Below are 17,447 nucleotides of genomic sequence, written 5' to 3'. Positions count from 1 at the left end.
CTCCCGCACCTCGCTTCTATGACTAAGTCTAAAGATCTTTGCCCTTGCCTCATCATTGGCATACTAAGCATAGAACTGCTACTTAAACTCTATCTTTAACTCCTCTCAAGTCCAAACAATATCATCGCCATGGCTCCTATCATTACACTTGCATCTCCATCATAATAGTGCAATGTCAACCAAATACAATGAGGTTGTGTTTACCTTAGTGGCATCCTCATTGGTGTCGATGCCTTAGAAGTACTACTCCATTTCCTAAAGAAAGTTGTCCACATCTTTTACAAACCAAGCTTCCTCTTTTAGCTTGGGAACTTCCACTCAAGCCTTAGTTGTTACAGCTAACACACCATTCCCAATGGTTGTTTTGCATGCCATGAGCTCCCCTTTGAGCTCATTCATCTCGTTGCACATCGCCTCAACCATGGCCTTAAGGCTTCATTCTTCTATGTGAACATGTCAATTGTTTCATTAAGGACACCATGGAATCATTCCTAAATCTCCTTTTCGGTATCCTCAAACCTCACCCTAAGGTTTGACACTATCAACTTCACCTCAGCTAAATGGCTATCCAGGGTTGACATCATATCCGTCAAGGTAGCTTTCTTTACCCATCCACAGGCTGGCTTCTAAACCTTTGGCTATTGGCTACCAACATCACTTTGAGATGCCATTTCTTCAAACACCTTCAGTGTGAACTGAGCATGACTTTGAAGCAAAACTTGCTTTGATACCAATTATCACAAACCTAGGACTTATTCGATCGCTCCATTTGGCATTAGGTTGGACTCCCTCCTTATATGCCTAAGTCAGCCTGAAACCACTCTCAAAGACTGACCACTCAAAAGGACACTAAAAGCCACTCTAAAGCTAGAAAATGCTAGAAAGTAAGAGTTGCTTGGAAATGTTGTAACTTGTATTCACTCAAATGTTCTGTACATTAAATGAGGGTGAGAAAGCTCTCTATTTATAGTTGAAGCCCCAATGAATCAATGGGCAAGATTGACTCAATCCAATGGCTATTATAAAGTCCAAGATTACAAAGAGATTACATGAGATATACCTCAAGACTTCAAATTGTACAAGGAACTATACTATCCTTGAGAGTTTCTAGATCTTTCAAGAAAATTTTATCTATTCGGTCTGCTTGGGCTCAGTGCTTTATTAGGTTTATTATGTCTTGGTGTGCCCATAGTTGGGCTTAGTCTGCCAGTACCAAGGTTTGGTTCATCTAGGGCCTTTTTAGAAGTGTCAACCTTAGCCTCGATTACACTCACGTGGGCTGTGACACTTACAACTAGTGGGTTCCATAGCCTTCTCCATCTGGGCAACATTTTACCCAAAGCTAGTGCCTTTTAGAGACTTCCTTGTTTAGGCGCTACAATGTCTAGCACTGTGCCATGCCTAGCCTTTCTAGAACCTTCAGTGCCTGTGCACATGGCCTACCTCTAGGTTTTTCTAGACCCTTCCATGCTCGTGCACCTGGCCTATCTCCAGGCTTGTCTAAAAGCATCCATGCCCACATGCTTGGCCTATCTCCAGGCAATTCTAGGCCTTTTTATGCCTGACTACCTACACCATATCTATCGGTGTTCGAGAACCTTCCAATGAGCAGTCCTTATCATTGGTAGCATGCAGCTCAACTTGAGTGTACTCTTAAACTCCGACCTTGGCCTTGGCCCTTGCAGTTGGGTAAAGTATATGCCTTTAGGACCTTAATCTTGATCCTTCTTAATGTTTCGCTTGCAACATCTTGAGCAAGTTATGTCACATGACCTTCTTGGTCTACAACATGTGCACAGACCATGACATTCTCTTACACTTATTCTAGCAATGCCCTCGTTGCAAGGGGAATGCCGATCCTTCACAACTTGTGCACATTGGATTGATGTTTGTCTCTTATCTTGATGGTTGATTGTGATCGTCCCTTTCTATGACCTTGATGTTGATGTGTTTGCTACTGAACCAACTTTCTCTTAAGAGTCACCCACTATGCATTCTGATGGAAGGGTTTTGGCTGATCTCTTTGGTTTGATTAGTGGCTCTCTATGTCCATACTCCATTTATCCTATTGGCTTGACCGCTGGCTCTCCATGGCCACACTATCATCACCTTCATAGGGAGCTTAAGAGCTCCACTCCTCTTAGTTCAACCAAAGAACACCAAGCCTTAACACACCATTGGAGTCTTTAAGGTGCTGATTGCAACTGTTATTCTTGCCATTGGACTGCTTATAAGTCTTCCTAATGGCTGCAAGTTTATTTCGTTGTGGGTAATCTGTGGACCTATGTGATCCCAAACACAAGAAGCAGCTAAAGATAATGGCCTTCTTACCTTTGTCTTTGTCAAGCTTCTTGGCCATTGCCTTATAATGCTAGGGCTTTTTTCAGCCTCGTCCTTTGATGAATAGTGGTTACTAATGTCTCCCCCACTTAAGCCGCTATCCCTAGGCTTAGGAAACTTGGTGCGCTTATACTTGACCAATGATTTGGCAACTGCAATTGCCTAACTCAAGTCTTAGACCCTACGTCACTCTAACTTGATTCTTGCCCACAGCTTTAATCCATCGAGGAATTAGAATAATGCTTCTTGCTCTCCCATGCTGGGAACCATAAGCAATAGTTTTGAAAATTCCAAACAATAGTGTCGCACTTTCCCCTCTAAGATAGCCAATAAAGCTTAACCTAAGCTTCTTTTTCCATATACTATAGCTTAAATTATCTCATTAGTTCCCTCACAAATTGATCCCATCTGGTGATTGCAGTCTCCCTACACTGCATGCCATCGCACCTTTGATACCCCTACAACAGGGCCACAACAGTTAAGCACATGGCAACGATGCTAACATTCGCTTCCTCTGCTGTACCAGCCCCTTGAAAGTACTACTCCATGCCCTACATGAAGTTGTTGACTTTTTTCATCAAGCGACTTTCGGTGAATGGCTTTGGCTTCGGCACCTTCACCCTAGGTCCTAAACCCCCGTTTGTAGCCATGGCAACCCAAAATGTAGCAAATTTTTGCTTGAATTGCTCTAGTTTTTCCTACAAGGCTACCATCTAAAGCTCTAGAGCTTTATTGTGCTACATGAGCACTTCTATCTTTCGGGTCAAGACACCATCCATCTCTTCTTTGAGCTCTTCCAGTGACAGTCCCGCTCTTAAAGGTAACCTCGATGCCCTCGAACCGATCCTTCAAATTTCCCATGGCAAACTCGTACTTTGCCAAAAAAGAATCCATGGATGACAACAAATCTTTTGAACTAGCTCTTCTCCCCTTGCCTATGGTTGGGTGGCTCTCTTGCACATCACTCATGCACTCCACTTGAGGGTCACTAGCCATGCTTTTGTACATGCACCACAATCATGAAGCACAGACTAAGGATTTCCCATAATTTTAAGGCAAGAGTAGTTTATTGGTAGGATGAGGTATGTACACTTGCTCTTGGAACACAGTCCCTATGTGTTCTCTACAAAAGCTGTCAAAGCCTAAGTCCCTAATGCTTTACACTCTTGCTTTCCTTGTCACTTGTTGCTTATGTACAAATGAGGGGGAGGCTCTCCTATTTATACTTGTGCCCCCTTGGTACTTATGGTTACAATGAATCTAAGTGCATGGCCATTGAGGGCCTTTTGGATAATTCAAAAGTGCCCAAACTCCAACAAGGTTGGCTAAGGCCTTTCTAAAGATTAGTTGGTTTCATGTTCCTTGTCGAGCCCTTAGGTCTAGCAGAGTCTGGGCACTCATACTGAGTGCTTGCACCTAGCAGTGCCACTCTACCTACAGCTAGGGCTTTCTAGAGACTTCCTCATCTGGGCGCTACTGTGCCCAAAGCTGCCTGGCCTATTTGAAACCTTCAGGTCCCACACATCTGGCTTTCTTCTAGGCTTCTCTAGACCCTTCCATGCCCATGCACCTAGCTTGTCTCCAAGCTTGTCTTAAAGCTTCCATGCCTAGGTGCCTCGCCTGTCTCCAGGTGGTTCTAGGCCTTTCTATGCGTAACTACTCGTATCACATCCTAGGGTGTTCTAGAACCTTCCAATGAGCAATCCTCATCCCTGGCACCATGCAACTCAGCTTGAGTGTACTACACTCTGGCCTTAGCCTTGGCCTGCACACTTGGGTAAAGTATGTGCCTTTAGGACCTTGGTCTCAATCCTTTCTAGTGCTTCACCCACACCATCTCTAGCAAGTTTCATCATGCAACCCTCTTGGTCAAGAATGTGTGCACGAACCACAACACAAGCATAAGCTTAAGCTCGGCAAAATTGAGCCCCTTTTCTGCATGCATGTCAACCGATTGAGGCCAGGGGCACCTATAGGTCACTGGAGCAACCAGTGATAGAACAACATGGCTAGAAGAAATGCATGGCCTTGATTTCACTCCAAGGACATTGTTGCAAATGCACACAATGACAGGCCCATCATACACATCTACTCACCCCATGAAGGGGAGAAGGGGCGTGGATAACCACCCCATAAATAGCATAAGAGATTTTACAAATATGCTAGTAGTAGACATTAAAGTGTTTGTAATAGGGATACTTTTTTTCAAACAAGCATATCCCATACCAAAGGTCCACAGGTGCCAATGGTGATTGAGGCATATGCCCACACCCAAGCCCAACATGTGCTGATGGTGTTTGAGACAAGTGCCTATGGTAAAGGCCAACATGTGTCGGTGGTGTTCGAGGCAACTACCCATAATAAGGGCCATCTTCTACCGATGTTGATCGAGGCATATGTCCACACCAGGTCTGAATTGTGCCAATGCTAATCGAGGCATGTGCCTACTTTAAGGGCCAACATGTGCTAATAGTGGTCGAGGCAACTGATTGTACCAAAGGCTAGCTTGTGTTTATGGTGGTCGAGGTAGGTGCCCATTCCAAAGGCAAACTTATGCCGATGGTGGTCAAGGCAGGTGCTTATACTCAAGGCCATCTTATACCGATAATGGTCAAGGCATGTGCCCATGTCACAACCTGAGAACTTAAGCCTAGCTACAGTACAGCCTTAGTCGAGAAACTACTAAGTCAACCTTTAATCAACTCTTTGTGTTGTGCAATTGTGCTGCAACTTGACTGACCTCCTAGGAGTTTATAAGAAAGCTAGGAAAGAAATGGTTAAGGTAAGAATAGTTTATTTTCTTGATAGGGTATGTACACTTGCTCTTGGAACGTAGTCCTTACGTGTTCTCTACAAAGGCTCTCAAGGCCTAAGTCCCCAATGCTTTACACTCTTGTTTCTCTTGTTGTCACTTGGTTATGGCTTATATATAAATGAGTGGGAGGATCTCCTATTTATACTTGAGCCCCCTTGGTACTTGTGGTTACAATGAATCCAAGTGTATGTCCATTAAGGGCTTCTAGACAATCTATGATGCCCTAGCTCCAGTAGGGTTGGTTAAGACCTCTCTAGATTTTTACTGGTTTTAGGCTCCTTGTCGAGCCCTAAGTCTAAAGTGTCCCAACACTTTTGCTAAGTGTCTGGGCACTTTCGTTAAGTGCCCGCACCTAGCAGGCTCCAGAGCATTCTCTATTTGGGCACCACTCTACCCATAGCTAGGGACTTCTAGGGACTTCCTTATTCGGGTGCTACAGTGCATGGCACTATGCCTATGCTTGGCCCTTATAAAACCTTTGGTGCCTCTATACTTCGCCTCCCTCTAGGCTTTTTTAGACCCTTCAGTGCCCATGTGCCTGGCATGCCTCCAAGCGATTCTAGGCCTTTCTGTGCCAGACTACCCACGCCAAATCATGGGGTGTTCTAAAACCCTCTAATGAGCAGTCTTGATCCTTAGCACTTGTAGCTCACCTCGAGTGTACTCTTGTAGTCTGACATTGGCCTTGGCCTGTACACTTGGATAATGTATGTGCCTTTACAGCCTCAGCTTTGATCTTTCTTGGCCTATTGCCCATACCATCTTAAGTAAGTCTCGTCACACGACGCTCTTAGTCTAAGACCTGTGCGCAATCCGTGACACCTACCTCATCCGCCAACATGAGCCAATGATGGTCAAGGCCTTGGTCAAAGTTTGATTTTGGGCCATGGTGAACATGCTGGGTGTCATTGGCCACACATTCCTTAGACCGAAACCACACATCCATGTGGCACCAAGACTCCTCTTAGTCGAGGTCAACCTTTCTCGAGTCCATTTCTCCATGGATAGGTCTAATCCCTCAAGCTGCATACTCGTGAGCCCTTCTTAGCTTGAACCCATAGGGTCACACATAACATTCTCAAACTCGGTAGGGAGGAACTCAACTCCCATTATCATAATTAACCTATGATTCTTAAGGTGGCCCCGAACACTTATCTTTGCCCGTAGGCATCAAGGTCCTAAACACCGACTCGCTTGGCTCATAAGGGTGCACAACCCCAGGTCTCATGATATTATCTCATTCTCGAATGGTAAGTACCTAACACCATGTCCACCCAGATCTTCCACAAGCTCTCATGCCTAGAACCCGAAGGCACAAATAGATGTTCATCCATAGCTAGCTCGAAGCCACACTAGGCACATCTTGTCTCATGAAACTCAAATCTTAGGGCCTTTTTTTCAGCCTAGTCACGGCCTAGTGACCTTTCTCTTGGTCACTATGATTCTTAAATTATGCTCATTGCTCCACCAACCCACCCGAGGTTGCATGCACATAGCTTCGACCAATAACACCCTACTAGCTACCAAGCTCTAGGGTGCCCACACATTAGCCTACACTTGTCCACCCATCTTTGGACTAGGGCACACACTGCCCACACACTATTAACATCATGTTTCTTGGCTTATACTACTTGCGTACAGCTCCAAGACCATTGTCCCATTCATAATGCCTCGACCGCTACTCAGCTCAAGGTTAGCCATGGTAGGACCAAGGCACACCAGGGCCTAACCATGGCACTCTCCCCCTCTTACTATGTTGATGCCCTCATCGATGCCAAGACCACACTCAACTCTCTTATTGCACATAATTGACATGTTCTAATATGTCCCTCACTTGTGCCCTCAAGGATTGGGTCGAGATCTCATCCCATGAGGCACCACCCATAGTACTTGTTCATTGCCAATATCGGTGGACTCATCCCAACTTTGTTGCACCTCGTACTATCTCCACATATGACTGCCAAACTCAAACTATTATTCGATAAGTGCCACTAGACTACTTCACCCATGATCACATAATGTTGCGACCTTAAGGTACCTTTGTCAATCATGACCCTTAGTCCAAAGAATGACCACCTGCTTTACCACACATTGGTGAGCCTTGTTGGACATGACCCATCACACCAACTTCACGCTTGTGGCACTGACTCTTTGATGTACCCCTCTAGATGTGGTTCTTAGGTTAACCACACTCAAGTGGCACCACACATAATAGACCTTAACATGGTGGTTTTCGAACACTTTGGCCATCTCACAACTTGGGTCCTTTCAATCCCTCTAAGGTCACCTCTCTAGGTGTAGCCCTCTAGCCAGCCACCCTCATCATAGCACCTTGACGCTCGCTATCTCGAACTCAATTCATACTTAATAAACTTGTAGGTTCCACTACCTTGGCTCAGTTCCATAAGAAATCACAAGTCTTCCCCACCTTTACTCAAACTTGGCTCAGCTCTACACGTAACCATGTCTCCATGATCATTACACAACTCATCTGTCTTGACTCTTGCTTATCTTAAAAGGGCAACTTAAAGCCCACACAATGCTTCATGATTCATCGATCTGATCAATCACACTATCCACGGACTTGCTCAACTCCAGGGTTCACCAACCCACTCGATACTCAAGGTCCTCTAACCCACTCGATACTCAAGGTCCTCTAACCCACTGAGACTTACGGCCTTCCCATTGGCCGATATATACTCAGAAAGTTTTGCAATCCTAATTGGCTCAATTTTGCCTTACTCAAACTTATCCAGTCCACTAACTAGATCCATTCAAATGCTAATACCATTGGATTACTCAACTCAGTCAGTCCTTTAACCCACACAACTCAAGGCCTTGTCAACTAGCCAATTCTCATTGGCTTGCTTCACTAAACTACATATTGTCATGGTCCACTGACCACTACATCTCATAAGGCCTTCTTTCTTAGCTAACACAAGCACAATCCGTTGACTGACACAATCTCCTGATCCTTTGATCACCAGAACTCATGGTGCACTAACCATCAAAAACTCAAAGCTTCAATCCTTAACCAACTTAAACCTTTCTGCATCTACAAAATGGCTCCATGCTTGGACCCCAAGTACTCAGCTCATACCGCCACTAAGGCACCTACACCACACAACAAATACACCCATTAGTAATTGATCTCAATAAGCTCAACTCAAGTGCCTTGGGACAAGACTCTTTCAACCTACATGGTATCACATAACACCATTTCATGTTGTATACCCCTTTCACGTCATAGTCTCCACATGGTTTTTCCCATCATAAGGGCATCATATGCCTGCACACGCCAACACCTTTTGCTAGGTCAGGCTAGACTCCTGTGTCTTTTCACTTGGCATCCAAAAGTCAACTCAAAACCATGTACTGCCTCGATGGGTTATTCTCGAGCCCACATAGCCACTATATCACTTTTCAATCTCTATAGCTCTTTTTGAGCTTAGTACTGCCTCAATTTCTTAATATCATGCCGATACCTGAGGCCGTGTTAGTCCCACCGCTGAACTAAACTAGACTTTAATACCACGTGTCATGGGCCGCGCATTCCTTAGATCAAAACCACACATTCGTTTAGATCAAAACCACACAATCATCTAGCACCAAGCTACTCTTAGGTGAGGTCAGCCTCTTTTTAGTCCATTTTTTCCATAGACAAGTCATTTTCGATCCTTCAAGCCACATACTCGTGAGCTCTTCCTAGCTCAAACCCCATAGGGTCGTACGTAACATTCTCAAACTCAGTAGGGAGGAACCCAATGTCCATTATCCTAATCAACCTATGATTCTCAAGGTGGCCCCAAGCACCCATCTCTGCCTGCAAGCATCAAGGTCCTGGGCACTAACCCACCTAGCTCATAAAGGTGCACAACCCTGGTTCTCATGATATTAGCTCATTTTGGCATGGTGAGAACCCAACACCATGCCAGCCTAGATCATTTGCAAGCTCTAATGCCTAAAACCCAAAGGCACAACATAGATGCTAGTCCACAACTAACTCGAAGCCACACTAGGCTCATCTCATCCCATGAAACTCATATCTCAAGGCCTTAGCCTCACTCTAGGCTAACCGCATGAATGACGCACACCTTGCATCATGCCCATCCCACCTCATAGAACTTGGGCGTGCTACCCTAGCCATAGCACACCTCTACCAAATTACCATAAGGGTCTAGCAATGTGCCTACCTCCTAGCCCGCTCATCTTTCAGGCTCAATAATGCCTTTCCTATGCAAAATCTCATGATCCTTGGTTACTCATCGATCTAGCTCAAAGAAGGGAAACTGAAAGGCATAGTGAATGCTAGCATCTAACCCCACAGTTTAATGTAATGACACAATACAAAGCCCGTTGGCCCTAACCATCCTTGGGTTTACCAGGACCCAAAGAGACATCGAGCCACACTTATGACCTGACGATGCTCTGCCCATCTACTAGTCGAAAGGATGGTGGAGAGCTGACCTAGTCATCCCTCTATAAATAGTGTAAGAGATTTTTCAGCCATCCTACTAGGAATCGTAAGGCTATCTAAAATGGGGACTCTTTTCTCTCCAGCTATCTTAAGGCCTTTTTTCGACTAACTCAAGGCCCAATGACCTTTCTCTTGGTCACCATGGTTCTCAAATTCTATTCGTTGCTCCACCAACCCACTCAATGGTGCATGCACATAGCTTCAACCGATAGCATTTGACTGGTTACCAAGCTCTAAGGTTACCCATACACTGACTGCACATTGGCCCTCACTTGTTTGCCCATCTGGGAACTAAGGCATACACTACCTATACACTTTATCAGCATCATGTTTTTTAGCTTATACTGCCTATGCACAGCTCCAATACCACTGTCCCGACCATAACGCCCCAACCACTACTCAACACTGGGTTAGTCATGGCAAGACCAAAACACACTAGGGCTTGACCATGACACTAAGCTTAGGGATGTGCCGGTGCTGTATATTTTTTACTAGGGCACCATCATCGAAGCATCACCAAAAAACTTGACTGGCAACATTGAGGGTTCGTTGAACCCACCTATTACCCAATCATGGTGCATATGGTGAGCGACACGGGCCTAGCATACCCGCACGTGATGCATAACCCAGCATGTATTAAAGGTGTTCCAGGGAACTGGCCACACCAAGGGCCAATATATGCCTAGACCAAGAGCCAATATGTCTCAATGGTGGTCGAGGAACATGCATGTCTCATGGTCCTCAAGCTAGTCCAGGCCTAGCATTCTCTCCAAGTCAAGGAGTAGTTCTAGTTCTAGTGGGATAGAGTCGAGGCATGTGCATGGTCACAGTTCACAAGTTGGTCTAGGCTTAAGGCTTCTCTCTAAGTTGAGAAACAGTTCTAGTTCCAGTATGAAAGAGTTTGAAAGCTAGGGGGACTAAGCTTTAAGGAATACTAGAGGTCCAGGTCATAGGAAACTATCCCAAAATAGTGGTATGGGTAGTGTTCAAGACTGCAACGACTCAAACATAGTGTTCAAATTTGACAGAATTGAGCCAGGTTGAGGTACGGGTGCTAGTGAGCATTATATGAATTTACAAGACATAAAAATGGCTTTAGCACGATAGAAATATGAAGATATGCCTAAACCCACCTACTGCCTAGTCATGGTGTGCATAGGGCATGGCCCGAACCCAAGATACCCACGCTTGGTGCACAGCCTAGCATGTACCGATGGTGTTTGAGGGAACTGCACGCACAAAGGGCCAACATATGTCAATAGTGGTCAAAGCATGTGTCGAGACCAAAGCCAACATGTCCTGATAGGGGTCGAGGCATGTGCATGTGTCACAGTTTACAAGTTGGTCTAGGCCAAAGGTTCCTTCTGAGTTGAGAAGCAATTCTGTTCTAGCCAAATAGAGTCTAACAGCCAGAGGGATCAGGCCTTAAAGTGTACTGTAAGTCTAAAGCAAAGGGAACTAGCCTAGAATAGTGGTACAGGTAGTGATCAAGACTCCACAGCTCAGGCATGATGTTCAAGTTTGACAAAATTGAGTCAGGCCCAAATATGGGTGCTGGTGAGCGTTATATGAATTTACAAGCCATAAAAAAATCATGGGCATGGCAAAAATATGAAGATGTGCCTAAACCCACCTACTACATGGTCGTAGTGCGCATGTGCATGATCCGAGCCCAAGATAACTATGCTTCATATGCAACCCAACATGTGCTGATGGTGTTTGAAGGAACCATCTGCACAAAGGGCCAACATGTGTCGATGGTGGTCGAAGCATGTGACGAAACCAAGGGCTAACAAGCCCCAATGGAGATTGAGTGATATGCATGTATCATGGTCTGCAAACGGGTCTATGCCTAAAGGTTGTCTCTGAGTTAATGAGCAGTTCCAACTCTAGTGGGATAGGGTTTGACAGCTAGAGGGACCAGGCCTTAAGGCATACTGGAGGCCTAGGTCATGGGGAACTAGCCTAAAATAGTTGTACAAGCAGTGATCAAGACTCTAAAGGTTTAAGTATAGTGTTCAGGTTTGGCAAAATTAAGCCAAGCCTAGGTACAGGTACTGGTGAGCACTTACATGAATTTAGAAGCCATAAAAATAGCATTGGCACAATAAAAATATAAAGATGTGCCTGAACCCACCTACTACTTAATCATGGTGTGCATTGTCCATGGCTTGGGCTCAGGATACCCATGCTTGGTGCACAACCCATCATATGCTAGCGGTGTTTAAAGAAACTGCCTGCATAAAAGGCCAGAATGTACCGATAATGGTTGAAGCATGTGCAAGACTAAGGGCTAACATGTTCTAATGGTGGTCAAGGCATATGCATGTGTCACAGTTTACAAGTTGGTTCAGGCCTAGGGGTTCTCATTGAGTTGAGAAGCAGTTCCAGTTCTAGCAAATAGGGTCCGACTGCCAGGGAGACTAAGCCTTAAGGCATACTAAAGGCCTATGTCATGGGAAACTAGCCTAGAACTGTGGTATAGGTAGTGATCAATACTGCAAAGGCTCAGGCACAGTGTTCAGGTTTGACAAAATTTAGCCAAGCCAAGTATGGGTGCTAGTGAGCACTTATATGAATTTACAAGCCCTAAAATAGGCATTGGCATGGCAAAAATATGAAGATGTTCTTCAACCCACCTATTGCCCTATTGTGGTATGCATATTGCATGGCCCAAGCCCAGGATTCCTATGCTTGGAGCGTGGATCAGCATGTGCCAATGGTGTTTAAGGGAACTGCCCCTACAATGGGCCAACATATACCGATGGTGGTTGAAGCATATGCCAGCCACCATGCCCCGATGGTGGTTAAGGCTTGTGCTTATGTCATGGTCTGCAAGCTAGTTCAGGCACAGAGGATCTCTTCAAGTCAATGAGTAGTTCTAGCTCTAGCGAGATAAGGTCTGATAGCCAAGAAAACCAGGCTTTGAGGCCTACTAGAGGCTCGAGTCACAGGGAACTAGCTCAGCACAGTGGTTCGGGCAGTGATCAATACACCAGAGGCTTAGGCATGGTGTTCAGGTTTGGTAGAATTGAGCGAAGGCCAGGTGCAATGCTGGTGCACAATATGAAGGCACACAGTTAGACCCAGGTGTAAGCATTGATGATTAAGGTGCGAGCGTTAGGTCAAACCCAGGTGTGGGCACACCTGAACACAATCTTGGGTGGATAAGATTTGTGAGCTTCTAGAAGGCCTAATACTGTAACACAATCTTTGACAAGCTGTAATTATGCTGTGCACTGGAGTTTCATATGCTGACTTATGTAGACAAAGTCAATTCCCTGTACAAGGCCACAAAGAGTTTTGTTTAAGATTGGAGCCCATAACACATGCATTGAGCATCATTTGAGGCCAATGGTGATCGAGGGGCAGACAAGTGCCTTAGGTGTGAAGGTCACGAAACACATGCTGCACCAAGTGCCAACATCTACCAAACAGGTGTCTAAGGCAACAACCCACACCAAGTGCCAATATCTACCAAAGAGGTGTCTAAGGTAATAACCCACACAAAGGCCTTACTTGTGTCGATGGTGTTCGAGGTAAGTGCCTACACCATGTGTTAGCATCTGGCTATAGTGTTTGAGGCAACAATAGGTTAGCATCTACAGATGGTGTTGGATGCAATAGCCCGCACCAACCAAGGGCCAAATGCTGTCAATGGCATTCGAGTTAACAACTTGCACTAGGGGCCAACATGTGTCGATGGGGTTTGGGGCAAGTGCCAGCACCAAAGGCTAACCCGTTGGTATAACAAATACCAAGGGCATTTGGTTGTTGTTTAGTTGGATGCTCAAGGGAGGGATGTCATTGCTATACCGAATCGGTTGTAATGGAGAACACCATTCATCCATAACCCTAAGGTGGTGTAGTGTAAAAAAGTGAAGTGAGAGGATTTCAATGGGTGTGCAGTTAAAAGGGATGAATCAAAGTGCAAAGGGCTGAATCTTAGTGGATCATGGTAGTAGGGCCACTTTGCCACTTAAAATACCTTGTCATGTATTTATGTCGTCTGTAAAAGATTTTACTCGCCACTTGATGGGAGTTGAGCTCTAATAAAGCTTGCGTGACTTGTTCACCATAGGGGTTGCACCTATGACACATGCCCTTAGAGGCCATAGGCCCTTAATATAGGTTGGCAATCGAGCAACAAGTGCGCTTGTCACTTCTAGACCAAATTTTGACTTAGACGTGTTCAGTCATAATCTAGTGCATGAAAGCTTCACGGCACTGGCTTTTCAACCAAGCACAATGACTAATTGTGCGATCAATAGTTCCTCTCATACTATATTGAATTACTATTGCGATACTACCATTAGTAGGGTAAAACTAATTTGTCTCATGATGGTCTAAACCCAGCTCACGTTTCCTATTGGTGGGTGAACAATCCAATACTTGGCGAATTCTGCTTCACAATTATAGGAAGAGCTAACATCGAAGGATTAAAAAGTGACATCACTATGAATGCTTAGCTACCACATGCCAATTATCTCTATGGCAACTTTTCTAACACCTCTAGCTTTAAATTTTAAAGATCTAAAAGATCAATAGGTCATGCTTTCATGGTTCATATTCATATTGGAAATCAAAGTTAAATGAGCTTTTACCCATTTGTTCCAAATGAGATTTTTATTCTCATTGAGCTCATCTTAGGACACCTATGTTATCTTATAATAGATATGCTGTCCCAGCCAAACTCTCCACCTAAAAATATTTTTCACCCGAATTGACCGATCGAGGCTGACCTTAGGTCCAAAAAAAAGGGTTGTGCTTCACCTTCGATTCACTAAATATGTAAAATAATGTTAAAAGTAGTGGTATTTTAGTTTCACCCTAGGGCTCTCACTTATCCTACACCTCTCAAATTATTTCACTAAGCCAGACTAAAGTCAAGTTCAATAGGGTTTTCTTTCCCTATTGATTCTGCCAAACTCATTCCCTTGGGTGTGATTTCATTGGATAGTAGATAGGGACAGTGAGAATCTCATTAATCCATTCACGTGTGTCACTAATTAGATGATGAGGCATTTGGCTACCTTAAGAGAGTTATAGTTACTTTCGTCGATTATCTGCACTTGGTTGAATTTCTTAACTTTGACATTTAAAGCACTAGGTAAAAATCACATTGCGTGAGCATCCGTAGGGACCACTGCAATGTTTTTTTTTTTAATTAAATAGTTAGATTCTCCTTATCCCCACCAGTTCTGAGCTGATTATTCATTGCCCAAGAAATGCCCTCGAAGGAGGTAAATTCCAATCCTTCCCTCGATCGATATGCAACGACCCTCTCTTGCTGCAGGAATAGCTCGAGCAATGCACTAACAGCTAATTGGTTTGGGACTAAGACCCTCATGCCCAGCCCTCAAAGCCAATCTTTTTCCTTAGGTTACGGATCCATTTTGTTGACTTTCTTTGCCTATATTGTTCCATCGACCAGAGGCTCTTCACCTTAGAGACTTAATGCGGTTATGAGTACGATCGAGCATGGATGGCACTCAATCCTTTAGATTTTCAAGGGCCACCGAGGGTGTACCAGACAACACGCGATGTATGGTGCTCTTTTGGCTATTAGACCCTACCTTTGGCTGAATCGTTTCTAATGTGGACAGGCTATTAAACATAAATGGTAACTATTCTTGAGGCCCTCACTAATGTCTCAGGACTTTCTAACATTACCGTCAACCACTGTATCTCGATTTAAGAATTTTTACCAAATTCTCTTTCGAAGCTCATGCTGGATATGTTATTTGATAATCTTTTCCTAATCTCTTAGGATTGACTAACCTATGTGCAAATGTTGTTCACATAGAACTTTTCCCTTCTTCAACCTTCAAAGTTCTTATTCGAATATTTGCTACTACGACCAAGATCTACAGTGATGGTCACTCTGTCCAAGCTTGCACCTCGGGTTTTACGTTGACTGCTGTGCCTTTCTACTCATTGGGCCTGGCCCTTGCCCCGATGGCCAAGTATAGGTCGCATGCTTAAGCGCCATCCATTTTCAAGGCTAGGTGAGTTGTTTCACACTTTTTAGTGGATTTTGACTTCTATGACCACCATCCTACTGTCTTAATCGATCATCACCCTTTGTGCGTTCTAGGTTAATGTGCAATTAGGGACCATAACCCAATTTTCAATTTATGTCGCATTGCTAGTTTTGTTTACCAAAATTATCCCACTTGGAGTTCTCAATTCTGTGGCGTGACTTAACAAAGCAACCGCACTATTCTACCTATTTAAAGTTTGAGAATAGGTCAAGGGTATAGTGCCTTTGATGCCTCTAATTGTTGGCTTTACCCAATAGAACTCTCTAAAAGTTCCAGGTATCCTAAGGGAAACTTCGAATGAAACCAGCTACTAGATGGTTTGATTAGTCTTTCACCCCTATACCCAAGTCAAATGAATGATTTGTATGTCAGTATTACTGTAGGCCTCCACTAGAGTTTCCTCTTACTTCGCACTGCTTAAGCATAGTTCACTATCTTTTAGGTCCCGATAGGTATGCTTACACTTGAACCTTTTTCAAAAAATCAAGGTCAGTCGATGGTGCACCTGTGAGGGATTCCATCAATCAGCTTCCTTACACCTTATAGGTTCTAGCCCATTGACTCACAAACAAGTTACACTCATTAGCCTACGTTTTAAGAAGGCCAGATGAAGAGCCCGTGGGCTAATGTCGAGAGCATGCTATTGTCGAGGCACTTCAACATGGTGTGTGCTACATTCCATGATCATGGCAACAACATTTTTGTGGGCATACAAAAAGCCTAGGCTTAGGTTGCTGTCGTGACTCACATTGGTCCACACCTTGAGCCGATTGATGGACTAGCTTTTGCCATTCCACACCTATCGGGGCACTTTGTCGACCCTCATTTGCTTCTCTCTTAATAATTTCAAGCACTTTTTGACTCTCTTTTCAAAGTCTTTTTCATTTTTCCCCTAAAATCTTTTTCATTTTTCTCTTGTGGTACTTGTTTGTTATAGTTCTTTCGCCCGTATTCAACCTTAGACAAAATTTATTGCCCGATTGGGGCTACATTCCCAAAACCAAACTTATAGATAGTCCTCACACGAGTTTAGGCACAACAAGGCTTTCACCCTCTCTGACGTCCCTTTTCAAGGGACTTGGGCCTGATCCACCACTGAGGATGCTTTTTCATAATACAATTTGAAAGCTAAGGGTGCCTGATTCTCAAGCTGGGTCCTTTCCAGTTTGCTCGCTGTTACTAGCGAAATCCTAGTAAGTTTCCTTTCCTTTGGTTATTGATATACTTAAACTCAACAGGTGATCCCGCCTGACCTAGGGTTACCGTACAAGGGGCTCGATAGGGTTCGGATGGACAACAAATGCTCATCATTTGAGATGAGGCATGTCGAGAGCTTTACCACCAATAATCACGGTGCTATCATTGTCGAAGACTCATTTTTGGGCCAACCACAATCGACGAGATCATAAGAGGACATCTTCCACCCCCTCACCCTGAACCCGATGGCAAGAGGTTGGAGGGGGTGATGATGCATGACACTGAGGTAGGCGTGCCCTCAACCTAATGGCTTGGGGTGCAACTTGCATTCAAAGACTTGATGGTTCATGGGATTTTGTAATTCACACCAAGTATCATATTTCGCTTCATCGATGTGAGAGCTAAGATATCCATTGCTGAGAGTCATTGTTATCTTTCACGATAAAAAAAGTCACAATGCTGCCTGTGCATGCACCACAAACAGGATGGCGACAGCACAAGCACTCTTTTTCATTTTGATTCCTTGGCGCAATTCACATTGGTGGTTCATTATTCGACCATGAGAAACAATACC

General features: G+C 44.4%; 1 non-coding gene and 2 pseudogenes across 1 annotated transcript; 1 reads left to right on the top strand and 2 right to left on the bottom strand.

Moving 5' to 3' along the window:
• The first annotated feature begins 12,503 nt into the window (after positions 1-12,503).
• Positions 12,504-14,620, top strand: LOC149516081 (uncharacterized; annotated as a pseudogene).
• LOC149516080 (25S ribosomal RNA) lies at positions 13,551-16,938 on the bottom strand. Its single transcript, XR_016346725.1, has one exon. It is a non-coding gene; the product is annotated as a 25S ribosomal RNA (ribosomal RNA).
• A 211-nt stretch (positions 16,939-17,149) lies between these two features.
• LOC149516079 (5.8S ribosomal RNA) lies at positions 17,150-17,298 on the bottom strand (annotated as a pseudogene).
• Between the last annotated feature and the right edge of the window lie 149 nt (positions 17,299-17,447).

Source organism: Durio zibethinus, chromosome 11 (genome assembly GCF_047325235.1).
Source record: "Durio zibethinus cultivar Kanyao isolate XHJ-2024 chromosome 11, ASM4732523v1, whole genome shotgun sequence".
Classification (NCBI taxonomy): domain Eukaryota; kingdom Viridiplantae; phylum Streptophyta; class Magnoliopsida; order Malvales; family Malvaceae; genus Durio; species Durio zibethinus.
The sequence above is the reverse complement of the archived record's forward strand: the minus strand, read 5'-3'. Positions and strand labels throughout refer to the sequence as shown.